Below are 14046 nucleotides of genomic sequence, written 5' to 3' on the forward strand. Positions count from 1 at the left end.
TGAGACATTAAACCTAATAGAGCAACAATCTAGAAAAACTGTCAATTAAGATCTTGGATTTGGGGTAAATGGAGTGGAGGCGGCAGAGATCTTGGTTTATATTTGTCACGGAGGGGGCAGCCTCTGAGGGGATTTGTTTTGGGGGTGGGGGTTACAGAATCTTACCCCCTCCTCTCTCTTCTCGCTCGTTTTAGTCCATTGTTGTGACTCTTGCGCTCACAGTGCAGTGGAGTCGGATCGGCAACGAGACGCAGCAGTAAACTACCCCGCAACATTACCAGAGTGGCTAGCTAGCCTAATTGAGATTTAGCTCGCTTTTAAATGTACTGCGTTCTGTTGGGACCAACTAATTCATGCACGGACTCTGAGCTAGTGAAGCGCAAACCACGGTGCGCAAAGATTGACCAACATCTGCTCTATTATTGAAGCGCTGTTGCCGAATAATGTATCCACATTGACTGAGAAAGGAGCGATATAAGGGACTACACCGAGAACATCGGATATTTATYTGTTTCTATTTGCAGCAACCAACACGGATCTTGTTCCTTCCAATCGCAAGAGGGGAAATGTGAATTGAGCAGCAAGTTGCCCGAAGTCTCTCCTTATGGATTTAGCACTTTCTGCCGCATGAACCCGATATAAGGAGCCAGGCGCGCAAGCCTCATTCTGCTGTGAGAACACAATTGGGTCAGGGTGAAGTGGACTTTGCGCCCCAGTTCCAAGGATCAGCGCTAGCTCCTTCCCTGCCTGCTCCACACCGGCAGCTGTCCTTCATGTTATGGTTGTTTTGATGGATGTATAGGTGTATCTCCGAGGTTTTCACCGGGTCCCACATTAAAGGCAATCACCAAAAGACTTTAAAAAGAGAAAGAAACAGAAGCCCAATATTCACCTCGATCGAATGGAACTTGGATATTCTGGTGCCTAATAGACTTTATCAAGGATTGATCATTAAGAGCAAAGACCGACAAAAAAAGGTAATACGATTTCCTTGGACCAGCGAGGTTGCATAATTATTTCCTGGCTGTATGTTTTATTGCCAAATTGATTTCAACTCCACACATTGTACTAGTCCATGAATAACCTTTCTTGCAAAGAGTTCCATGGTTGGTTATGTATTTTTTATTTTTTATTTACATTAGGCCTATATTAGACAATGTGATTCGGTTAGTCTAATGTAACAGTTTTAATGAAATGCATGATAATACAGCCATACTTCTGTTCTTATAATGTATTTTTGACATTGCAAATCCCCTTCAATTTCAGAGTTTGCTCACAAGTGAATGAGAGATTGCTGAATGTAGCAGTATTTGTGCAGTAAAGAGTTAAAACATTGTTTTCACTGTCATATCGATTTGATTGACTTTGGAAGCGTGTGAAACAGACGCGCACAAACATGACATTATGTTGTTGTGTTTTCTACCCCAATAGTTTATGCGATAAACCAACTGGACACTTTATATTGGTTATATCAGTTAGGCTACAAAGATAGGCTTATAGGCAATAATTGTAACGCGCCTTGAGAAACTGATTTAAGTTATAGCGAATTTCTCACGATGGTCATCTAGTTAAAATGTTACAGAAATGGTTGTTRGAAGGTAAAGGAGCAGAAGACATCGTTTGATTTATTCGGCTAAAGCRAATAAATGAACGCAAACAAATTAACCGGTTGTGTAGATCCTTCACGACAATTGAAGGCATGTTTATCTTTCACATGGTGCTTTTGTTATAAACACAGACAAACCACTGGGCAATTTTTACTAGTTTATTTCATGGCAAGATTAGCCTTCATGGGACCACATCGAGATGAACTCACCTTTCGCTGAGGATAAACGCGCCGTAAATAAGACCACATATAACCCCCAGTTCTAAATGGAGAAAGAATAGGCTATAGTTCATTCAAGGGATAGTTATTAAACTGTGCGCGCCATGGCGGCACGCACATGGTATGCATGGAACACTCCAGGACTGGCGCCTGTGCACAGTTGGCCTGGCTCGGTTCGGTTGGCGTCATGGCACCTGGACAAAAATAATCACGCAGCTCAGTCTTGTTCCTGTTGCCAACTGTGGTCCCCTGTCACGCGATTATAAAAAATAAACATATTTCCATCAAATCAAAATGTTTTTTTGTCCTCATAAGAACAGTCTGCTCTAAATATAGCTAAATGTTGAATAAATCCTCACTAGATTATTTCAACCTGGACTCAGTGGCAGACGTAACATAGTAAATGTAGATCTGTCTCCTTCCATTTAGTATGATACAGTATACAGATACAGATACAGTTACATCTTGTATGGTATGTAGGCTAGTAATTTGTGGATGTCCAGCATCCATTTCGTATGATATGAATTACAGTTTGTATGATGTAATACATATGATATGTTACGAATTACAATTTGTTGTGGCTAACATCAGCTAGGTGGCTAACATTATCTAGGCTAGGGGTTAGGGAAAGGGTTAGCTAACATGCTAAGTAGCTAAAATGCTAAAGTTATCTGTGATGTGATTTAAACACTCAACCTTTGGGTTGCTAGACCAACCTCCCTCCTTTAGTTATTGTTTTAAGTACAATTGTATCTTATGTAACCATACCAAACTTAACATATCATACTMATTTGAGTGTCACATGTTTACTTTTACTATGTTATATAAATGTTATGCCTAGTCTTTGAGGCAGGCTGATTATTTAGGGGGCTCGGGGAAAAATTACATATGTAGGCTTATTTTTCTTCTCTGTTTTGGCCTGTCTGTTGTGTTGAGTGTGCCTGTGAATTTGCTATTGTTGCTCCCAGATAGCTTCCTGGCAAGTCTCAAGTGTTTTCATAGTAACGGCCCATTATCCAGACAGGCTGTGCACCTTTCTTCCAGCCGCACATTCACACTCTTAAGTTATTCATGATGCAGGGGACAGTGGACAATGTGCTTTAATGACTGGACAGTCAGGACACCAGTTTAATAAGAATACAAGGCCAGTCTAAAAKAGTCTCTTTCTATCACTACCTATTCACAAGGCTATATCCCACAAACAATTTCAGTGCTACTTACTGAAATCACATGCTACAATTTTAATTAATGACTGACTGACTGTCTGACTCTGTGTTGTCCTTCCAGGTCCGGTTTTTGGTGTGTGTGTTGAGTTTGCCAATGCCCGGAATCGGTGTGTGAGGCCAGGGTTAGCCCCCCTTCATTATTTTGCTATCACACACACCTGCAAGATGGTGAATGTCTATACAGTTTGCATCGTCATATTCTGTCTGACTGTTGGACTCCTGACCAAAGCCATCACGCCAGAAGACGGAAAAACAAAAGGTAGGTTTCTAAACATTGCCAAGACTGTTGTCTTATATGTTATTTCTCCTATACTGATGAATGGTCCAAAGCCCTATTGAGAATGATTTGCTGATGGACCACTGGTTGAATTCTCCCAGAGGTTGGTTTCTCAACTGTGCAGTTTCTTAAAATACATCTCTCAAGTCTATACTTCCCAGCTTAATGTTTCAAGTGAGGTTGCTCAGTTCTGCTCAGACAAGTAATAAAATAAACCACCAACAAAAGCTTTAAAAATAATAGAAAGGCCATTAAATTAACACTTCCCCCTCACATTTCCATTTTATTCACTGAAAGATCTCATTGGGGAAGGAAAAAAGTGCCCTTAGCTGTACAGTACAGTAACCCTTTGATTCGTTAGGTTGGTCTATTTATAGGAGAGCAGCGAGCCATAGGGAAGGTGTGATCCAGTCGAATTCAAGGTGACAGGAAGGAGAAAGGTTGTAATCCTTTTTTTGGGGGGGGTAAGGATGAAAAAACCTCCCAGTGTTTTTGGTGCCGTAAACCATGCTACCCGATCCCTCCAAGACCCTGGGGCTCGGAAGTGTAAATTTGTCTGGCCCTTGCCAGCCGAGAGGGCCGGGGTTGGAGGGTAGGAAGGAGAGGAGGAGGAGGAGAGGATGGGGGGGGGCTTCCATTGATGCTTTACAAACACACGCCTGTCTTCATTTATTACCTGCCACAGCCATCCATTTTGCTCTAAGTATTGTTATGATGTGTGCAGATTGGCAACAGGCTCGGTAAATTGCAGCCCTCCAGGCTCACAGGAGCTGGGGTCTTTTTTAAGCCCCTATACTGTTCACTGTCAGGAAAGGAGGAAGCCCTACTCTAGTCTAGGGTTTATTTCAAAAACTTTGATCAACTTATTTGCATTATTCACAGCTGTTAAGAGTCCAAGCACAGTAAATAACTTCCAAAAGATTCAAATACATTTCACTGATGAAAAAACCCTGGGCTACCACAGCAGTGAGAGTGGTAAGACAGAGAGAGGGGACTGTGTAAGGTGAACCCTGGTAGTTTTTCAATGGGCCTGTTTGTTAAGACTCCTTGGAAAAGCTGACTCCCGCCGTGGAGAATGCAGCACTACAATGCAGCACTAAATCCTTGCCAGAAAACATTTGACTCATTGGACAACGGTAATAATTCAGCACTGCAACACCATCCAGGAAAGTTCCTGTTACCAACCAGAAAAAAAGAGAGAATGAGAGAGAGAACAGAGGTAGCCGTGAACTCTTTAAGTGTGGCWGCAGGATGAACTTTGTGATATTTGTCTGGCAGAGGAGTGAACTGTATGCCACACACATAGTTCCGGAGCACAGGCATCAGTGTGCTAACGTAGAACAGTGCTGCTCACACTCAGACTTTGACTGATTTACTGAGGAATATATCCCCTCCAGATATGACATAGATCAAAATTCATTGGTATGTAGGATACTTTGCATTTTAACTGGTTAATCACTGGTCTGTCCTAATGTGTTGTAAGCAACGTGGGTACAATATTATCGCTCACTGTTCAGACAAGAGTCAGTATATTATATGATAATATTGCGTTATGGCAGTTGGTTCTCAGAATATCCTTTGTGGTGAAAGGATACTAATGTAGAAGACTTACATTGCCAAATGTGCCCCACCCCGAAGATAAACAAACCATAGCATACCATGGATTCACCTCTAAAGGAACTCTAGTCATGAAAGAGGCGAGTGCATCTGATGGCCAAATGGTCAAACCCAGCGTAGTTCCCCCTGCCAGTCGAGTCACACCAGTGAAATGTTTTGTGTTGTGTTGTGTTTGTCCCCTCGACACTTGCTGACTATTCACACTCAGCTGTGAGTTCAAATGAAGGCCACGGGCCTCTCCAAGTCCTCACAAGTTCATTAGCATGGCTCTGTGTACTTGGTGGGAAACGTTGCCTTTCCAGGAATAATAGAAAGCAGCACTTTTAAAGTTGCCACAGCTTTTTATGCTATGCTGCAAAGTAAATTCACAGTGTGTGATGGGATGGTAAACGAATGGCTAGATGGGTCAATCTCATAGTCCAGTGAATGGAAGTTTTTTAATGGACAAGGAACATATAAGGTACTTCTTACAGTGTAATAGAACTGTATTTTTGTTGTTGCTAATTTGAGTTGAATTCAACCAACCATACAAATGATGAGGATAATCGTTGCAATTCAAGAACACATTTTTTTTAAATCCAAAGCTCAAGTCTTGAGGTTTTAATAGGCGATACCTCTTTAAGCATAATCATGGTATTATGCATTGGCTCTACAAATGGAGCATTACAGAGTGAACAGGGTCGTGTTGTTCTCTCACCATTAACTTGGTGGCCTAGCTCTCCCCTGTGTATTCCTCCTCTACCTCTACATGGCTTGTGGAGCAGTTAGGGAGAGCAGCTCCTCAAGTAGGGGGAACAGATTGCCTTTTGACTGACTGAGGGGGCTGCAGGAAGTAATCACACAGAAAATTGGCCTGGAATTGCACTTTTCAGCGTTTTGACTGAGCGGGTACATCGTATATGGCTGAACGAGCGGAGGCCAGGGGAGCACTTATCATGACACATTAGCCCCCAGTTTATCAGTGCACTCCATCACCCACCAACCAACCAGCCCACATTCAAACACAAGCATGCTGAGAAATGCAAGAAACACATACTTCTATGGAAGCGTTTAGATGTAAACTGAAACCTAGGGAGTTTTTCTCTTTTTTTTTTATTCTCACGATTCCTCTCCTCTCTCGTTCTCTCTGTACAGATCTGAGAGTGCCTCGGCCGCTCATCCTGCCTCATTACCCGGAGAATGCTACAGCGGTTGTAGGGGGACAGGTTAAGCTGCTGTGTAAGGTCCACCGGCCGGCCTTCACCAAGGTTCAGTGGCTGAAGAGAGACGGAGATCGCCTGGGAGCCGAGGGCCAGCCACATCTTCGAGTTCTGACGGCACTCCAGAGCAACATCTCCAAAGTGAACTCTCTGTCTCTGAGCAACGTTTCKCTGGAGGACACTGGGGAGTACATCTGTATGGCTGAGACCACCACACAAGCTGGACACCAGCTTCAGTCTATGCAGTCTGCCTGGCTACAGGTTCTACCAGGTAAACCAGAGTTTATTAATCAGGCTATGGGATGCTTCTCACATAGAATTAGGAATTAGAATACATAATTTAGTAGGATCTCTATGGCTTTCCATTCAGTGTAGCCTTGTGTTTTATAGTCAATTATATCCTGATAGTAATTGATGACTAACAACACTAACTAGTTGGAAGTCAATGTATATTAATCTCATACCTTGTCTTTCCTGTTAGGGACCCTGATCTCTCATTCCCTGGACCAAAGTACGGCCATTGAAGTCCCAGCAGGTAATGGCCATTGAACTGCCTCTATCCCAGTGGAGTAGAGAGAACAGAGAGGAGTATRAATGAGGATGACAGGGGCCATCTGTGTGACTGAGAGGCTGTTTGGTGGGCTGAAACGGAGCTTTCTCTCCGAGCCTGCCTCTTAGACCGCCACTGAACCATTGCCACCCCATCGATTTGTTTGTGAAGGCCCATCCGCTGTCACGCTACAACACGCTCATTAGCTTCATCCTTTTTCTCTTTCTTTTTTTTCTCTTTTATTTTTTCGGATAGCTAGCTTGCTCTCGCTCCCACAATGATCTATGCTGAACAAAACAAGGAGCAAAGAGAGGTGGAGAGGCCTCCGGTCGCCATGGGATAAAAATGTTGTATRTGTCGGGTGGGTCAGGGGGATAATGTGGGTGAGAATTGAAAGGTCATAATTGAGGAAATGGCCACTCTTTTTAAAACAAGATGTGCCCACTGATTGTACTGTGTGTGTACGTGTCTTTTAGCGTGTGTCAATACTCACGTGTTTGTTTTGTCTCCCCATTGTCCCTGCAGTTGTCCTGGATGACCTTGGTGAGGACACCAATGAGCACCTGCTCCTGGAACCGGGTGATGTCCTCAAGTTGCGCTGTGACACCAACCGACCAGGGGGCGTGTACTGGTACAAAGAGTGGACCCGGGTGCTGCACACCGCCCGGATCCAGATCCGCGGGGGCGTTATAGAGATCACGGACGTGACGTACGAGGATTCTGGGGTGTATGTGTGTGTCCTCCGGGGAACCAAGGAGCCCCTCAGGAACTTCACCATCACTGTAGCAGGTGAGGTCTGGATCTAGAAAAATAAGATCTGAGCCTTAGAGATACATGTAGRATCCAATTTAGTTTTAGGTTCTATTGATACATTTCTATGTTCTAAGTTCACCCTTTCTGAATGATCAGTTATGATAAAGTTATTAACTCTTTTCATGTCTTTATGCTACTCTCTCAGACTCACTGGGCTCAGGTGATGATGATGAGGACAATGGTCTAGAAGACACGTCAGCTGAGATAGATAATGACCAGGTCTACTTCACAAGAGGTCCCTACTGGACCCACACCCAGCGCATGGAGAAGAAGCTGTACGCAGTGCCGGCAGGGAACACGGTCAAGTTCCGCTGCCCGGCAATGGGCAGCCCTCTGCCCTTCATCCGTTGGCTGAAGAACGGACACGAGTTCAGGGGAGAGCACCGCATTGGAGGCATCAAGGTGAGATAGTGACCAACCTGGAAGCAAAGACAGAAAGAGAGTGGCTAAGGTGGGGAAGAGAAGGAGGGTCAAGGAGGGAGGGGGAGAAAGACGGTGGATCGCGGTTTTCTTTATTAGTGTATAACCTCCACATACTTTGGCCTCAACCCTGGTACCTGACATTTAGTCTCAATAGGGAAGTAACACATTGTGAATCTATTTAAACTGGATCCATCAACAACAAGTTACCATAGAGACAGACAAGCACTTCCAAAGGACAAGCCCATATAACTTGTATCCATAGGAACAGTCCAACACACAACGTATAGACCACCCATTTCTAACGTGTCCGTTTTGTACATTTATAGTTGAGACACCAGCACTGGAGCCTGGTGATGGAGAGTGTGGTGCCTTCAGACCGTGGGAACTACACCTGTCTGGTGGAGAACAAATACGGCTCCATCACACACAGCTACCTTCTGGACGTGCTGGGTAAGAACACACTCACCCACTTCACAACAAAAACCTCTCTTCACCTACCCAACAATAGTCTGCTGTTTGCTCATCTGACATTCAACTCCCAAAGCTGGGAGTCATAGTATGGGAAATTAGCAAAAGTAATTCCCTCCACCATCCTCTAATTCAACCAAATTCTGTCAAACTTAACACAAGCCCTTTCCGTCTGCCTCTCCATAATGACTGAAAGTAAAGTTGGCATAAACTCATTATAAAGTCTGCACAGCTAGTCAAAGCTCCATGGTGTGTGCAGTACTATACGGTATTGTCACCACCCTCCTACACCCATCACCACCCCACTCTAGACATCTAGACACAGGCCCGTCTCCCCGCGGAGCCACTGCCGACCCATGATACTTAGCACATGTCAGACCTAATTACTGTCACGTCCCAGCTCTCTCCCCGCTCTGCCCCAGCGGCGTCTTACTAGACACAGAGAAACACAGAGGTTCTAAAGCCCACCTCAGACAGAAGGAGGAAAGAGCCGAGGAGGGAGCCGCCAGAGAGGCTGGGCCCACGGGGGCGCCACGATTCAACCAGCACCCGGGGCTTTAGAAGTTCACCGGGATGTTTTATGATAGAGAGAGAGACACAGACACAGAGGCAGTAAATATCTGGCCTGTCGGGGGAAAAGAGGTTGAGAGGCCAGGGGGGGGGGGGGGGGGGGGGGGGGGGGGGGGGGGGGGGGGGGGGGGGGGGTTTGTGGCGTCAGCCGTGGCAAGGAGAGTAGAGATAGCGTCCCAACCAGTTTTCCCCCTGACCTGTGACTGGCCAGTTTGTTTCGCCGGCTTGGCAGTCCGGCGTGGGGTCAACTACTGTCTCCAGAAGCATGCGAGGGGGAAAAGAGCATGCACACAGAGAGAGAGAGATAGAGAGAGAGAGATAGAGAGAGAGAGATAGAGAGAGAGAGATAGAGAGACTTCAAGGCTGGCCTGGCTAGAAAAGAAAGCTGCTAATGAAACCAATTAGTGAGACTGACTGAGTATGGCTGGCGTTGGTTGTGAGAGACCCTGCCTGCTTATCGGTCCCTTCCCCTTTGGCGATGCTGTGCTGCACTGCAATCAGTCAGATTAACACTGGTCATTACCACTGGCCTTTCTCTCCATGCCTCTGAAACGCCACATGTAGAAAACTAAAATACTGTTATTTTAGATTAGTATTTACTTCAATGGCTAGGGTATTTCAGACATTTCAGAGTACTTCTGGCAGTTCAGTCAGCGATGTGCTCCTTTGAACAGAGGAATTTCCYGCTCGCTGTCTCCCTGGCCGAACTTTGAACTCTTCCCCCAGTCAAGGGGAATCCTCAATGCCCTCTGGAGTCTAACACTTTCTCTCTGTATTTCACCCTCCCTCCCCCTACCTCGCTCTCTGTTTTCAGAGCGCTCCCCACACAGGCCTATCCTGCAAGCTGGTCTGCCAGCCAACACTACAGCGGTGGTGGGCACTGATGTCCAGTTCTTCTGTAAGGTCTACAGCGATGCCCAGCCTCACATCCAGTGGCTGAAACACATTGAGAGAAACGGCAGCCGCTACGGCCCAGACGGGACTCCTTACGTTCAGATACTGAAGACAGGCAGCCTAAACATGTCGGAGGTGGAAGTTCTCTACCTGACTAATGTGACCATGGAGGATGCTGGAGAGTACACCTGTCTGGCTGGAAACTCCATCGGCTACTCCTACCAGTCTGCCTGGCTCACTGTCCTCTCAGGTACGTTTATTACTCAAACAATAGTATGGCAACATATGGCCAAAGTAAGGAATCTAGAAGAGTTCCGAAGAAATGGTCCCTTGTGTTTTGGGTCAACATACTACAGGTCTTTTTGTATCGTCAAAGGAGTTCAGAAGGAATTGTCACTTGAGCTTGAGACAGTCAGTCTCTAACCAATCCTCTTATTTCCTTCTCATTGTCTTCTTCTCACAGAAGAGGACGTGGCTGACGAGGTGGACTTAATGGAGACCAAGTACACTGACATCATCATCTACGCGTCTGGCYTCCTGGCTCTGGTCATGGCCATCGTKATYGTGGTGCTGTGTCGCATGCAGGTCAACCCAAGCAGAGAACCCTTCGATGTCCTCCCCGTCCAGAAACTCTCCAAGTTCCCCCTCCGCAGACAGTACTCTGTGGATTCCAACTCGTCAGGGAAGTCCAGTGCTTCTCTGATGAGAGTGGCCCGTCTGTCTTCCAGCTGCTCCCCCATGCTGGCCGGAGTCATGGAGTTTGAACTGCCCTACGACCCCGACTGGGAGTTTCACAGGGAGAAGTAAGTCCTGCTTTGACTTCCTCGTTTGTTAGGGGTTTTGTTGAAGTTCCTTAATGGTCATTGAGTTCCTCCATCTTGAATGTGTGTTTTGGTTTCTGTTGTGTTCCATGATTCTTCACTGTACTGACCATCATTGTCCTTCCTCTTTCCAGTCTGACTTTAGGGAAGCCACTGGGTGAGGGCTGCTTCGGTCAGGTGGTCAGAGCTGAGGCCTATGGGATCAACAAGGACCAYCAGGAGAACATCTCCACTGTGGCCGTCAAGATGTTGAAAGGTATGAGCTAGGTACCATCTTCTTAGGAGGAGACAAGACAATGACTAGTATTTACTATTAACTCTATTTCCAGATATGTTCATAAGACGTAAAATGTGTGTCCCTCTCGTTCCCCAGATGATGCCACAGACAAAGACCTGTCAGATCTCATATCTGAAATGGAGCTGATGAAGGTGATGGACAAGCACAAGAACATCATTAACCTCCTGGGGGTGTGCACACAAGAAGGTGAGTTCAGGACAAAAGTTCACAACAGATAATGCTACTATCTCACTTTTGCTCCTCACTCATTTGACTCTAGCCCTGCTCATTGAAGTTGCCATTATTGGTGGCCCCATGCCTCCAGGCATCCTCAGTGAGGGTGGACTCAATCACAAACTTTCTCCTCTCCCCCATCAGGTCCTCTGTACGTGCTGGTAGAGTATGCGTCTAAAGGCAGCCTCAGGGAGTACCTGCGGGCCCGACGGCCCCCTGGCATGGACTATACCTTTGATGTGACCAAAGTGCCAGAGGAGCAGCTCACCTTCAAAGACCTGCTGTCCTGTGCCTACCAGGTGGCGCGTGGCATGGAGTACCTGGCCTCCAAAAGGGTGAGTACTATGTCCTAATGGGGTTTGGCCAGCAATTGGGCTTGTATACCCTACCTATATCCTTTGGCTTTCAAATGGATGACTTTGGCCTAAGGGGTTTAGTTATCTATGTATGTATTCTATCGGGTTTAAAATGTGTACCTGGCCTTCTATAGAATGCCTTTGGCCTGAAGGGGTTTAGCCAACAAGCAAGAGCAAGTTGCAAACCCCTCCCTCCTTCATTCCCTCCTACCCCCAGCACACCCTTCTTCATTCACTATCCTCTTCTCTCTTATCAACACACCATCCTGTCATTCCACAGTGGAGTGGTGGTTGAGCCCTGTTTGCCCCTCCGTTCATCCATCCCTCCGTCCTGCCTGCCGCAGTGGGCTTTGTCCTTTTTAGCACTGCCATAAATCTGTTAGCAAACAGGCGCAGAGCTGCGTCTGTGCCCCGGCATCGGGTTTCTGTCTCTGTGGCCTGCTAAGAATGCAGCAGTCTGAAACCACCCCACCATTACGGAGCCCCCGCAAAACCACGGCTTTCTCATTTCCACCAATCCCCAAATACCACGTCTATTTCAAATGAAAACCAAAATAAACTTAATGACATCCATTCAAATCTGGCAGACAGGGATTGTTTTTCGACGAAACCTCCAGATCTATAAAGTCGACTTAATTTGGTGCGTCTGGTTAAAATTGGACGCTGCGTGTTGACTTAAGACCGGGTCTTTTCATTTTAGAACAGCGAATAATTTCTTTGTCAATCCTATCTGGTTTTACCAGATGCCGGCAGAAACAGACAACCGCAATGTAGACCTCTTCACGTAATTGCAATACTTTAATTGTAGGGTATCATTTCACAAGCACTTAACATGAAACTCAAAACGACGTATATCTATCTTCATGTTCAATGACTTTACCCTGGTTTCTCCTCTCTACAGTGCATCCACAGAGACCTTGCTGCCAGAAACGTCCTCGTCACAGAAGACAACGTCATGAAAATCGCAGACTTCGGCCTTGCAAGAGGAGTGCACCAGATCGACTACTACAAGAAAACCACCAACGTGAGTTATCCTATTCTGCTATCCCCCTGTGCCAGGGCTGTGCTGTTGTGCGTCGTCTGGCTTGCCAGCTTTTAGAACAGCCCCTGCTGGTACATGTAGACACAGCACACTGTCTGCTCTCTGTCTAGTGTCACCCAGTCGGCTTGTGCCTGTTTGCAGCTTTAATGCTCTTAAAGACAGATGTTTGATGTGTGCCCACTGATTGGCAGCCAGCTTAATGGAAGATAATTAGAAAAAGGGGACAAGGAAGGGAAGAGGGGAGTGGGCAAAAGAAAGGGAGGAATGGGGGGAGTGGGGAAGACTGGATGAAAGGCTAGAACTGTAATGGTGCTTCGGCTCTGGCGTTGTGGCAACCGACTGACTACTGACTGTCCACCGCCTCACTAACCGTGGTTGTATCTGTTTTGCAGGGACGTCTGCCAAGTGAAGTGGATGGCACAGAGGCCTGTTCGACCGAGTCTACACACACACCAGAAGTGACAGTGTGGTCGTTTGGCGTGCTGATGTGGGAGTATCTTCACCTGGGGGGCTCACCGTACCCCGGTATCCCCGTGGAAGAGCTCTTCAAGCTGCTGAAGGAAGCCACCGCATGGACAAACCCTCCAAACTTACACACGAACTGTGAGTACACACACATAAGTGCATACCAAAACCATACCATAACACACACCACAGCGTTCTCCTCACCTAACCCTTCAACTTGAAGTTGTAAATTGATTTATTACTGTGTTGTGAAAGAAAGAAACAGATGAGTGGATGTTTGCCTTCCTTTAGAATATATATTTTGTGTCCTTTCTCCTGTGCTATATTTGATGGTGTAGAATGTGAAAATGCCTGTGGATGGGTGTATATACCCTGATACTCACAGCCCTGTCTGTCTATGTGTATATACCCTGATACTAATAGCCCTGTCTGTCTATGTGTATATACCCTGGTACTAAACTAGCCCTTCTGTCTATGTGATATACCCTATACTAACTAGCCCTATCTGTCTATGTGTATATACCCTGATTACTCACTAGCCCTGTCTGTCTAGTGTAATATACCCTGATACTAACTAGCCCTGTCTGTCTATTTGTATATACCCTGATACTAACTAGCCTATCTGTCTATGTGTAATACCCTGTACTAACTAGCCCTGTCTGCTATGTGTATATACCCTGATACTAACTAGCCCTATCTGTCTATGCGTATATACCCTGATACCACTAGCCCTGTCTGTCTATGCGTATATACCCTGATACATGAACTAGCCCTGTCTGTCTATTGTATATACCCTGATACTAACTAGCCCTGTCTGTCTATGTGTATAACCCTGATAACTAACTAGCCCTGTCTGTCTATGTTATATACCCTGATACAACTACCCTATCTGCATGTGTATATACCCTGATACTAACTAGCCCTATCTGTCTATGTGTATATACCCTGGTACTAACTGGCCCTATCTGTCTATGTGTATATACCCTGAT

The 14046-nt window shown here is 45.9% G+C and overlaps 1 pseudogene; it reads left to right on the forward strand.

Moving 5' to 3' along the window:
- The first annotated feature begins 200 nt into the window (after positions 1-200).
- Positions 201-13214, forward strand: LOC111950259 (fibroblast growth factor receptor 4-like; annotated as a pseudogene).
- Positions 13215-14046: the final 832 nt, after the last annotated feature.

This window comes from Salvelinus sp. IW2-2015, linkage group LG23, assembly GCF_002910315.2.
Source record: "Salvelinus sp. IW2-2015 linkage group LG23, ASM291031v2, whole genome shotgun sequence".
Lineage (NCBI taxonomy): Eukaryota > Metazoa > Chordata > Actinopteri > Salmoniformes > Salmonidae > Salvelinus > Salvelinus sp. IW2-2015.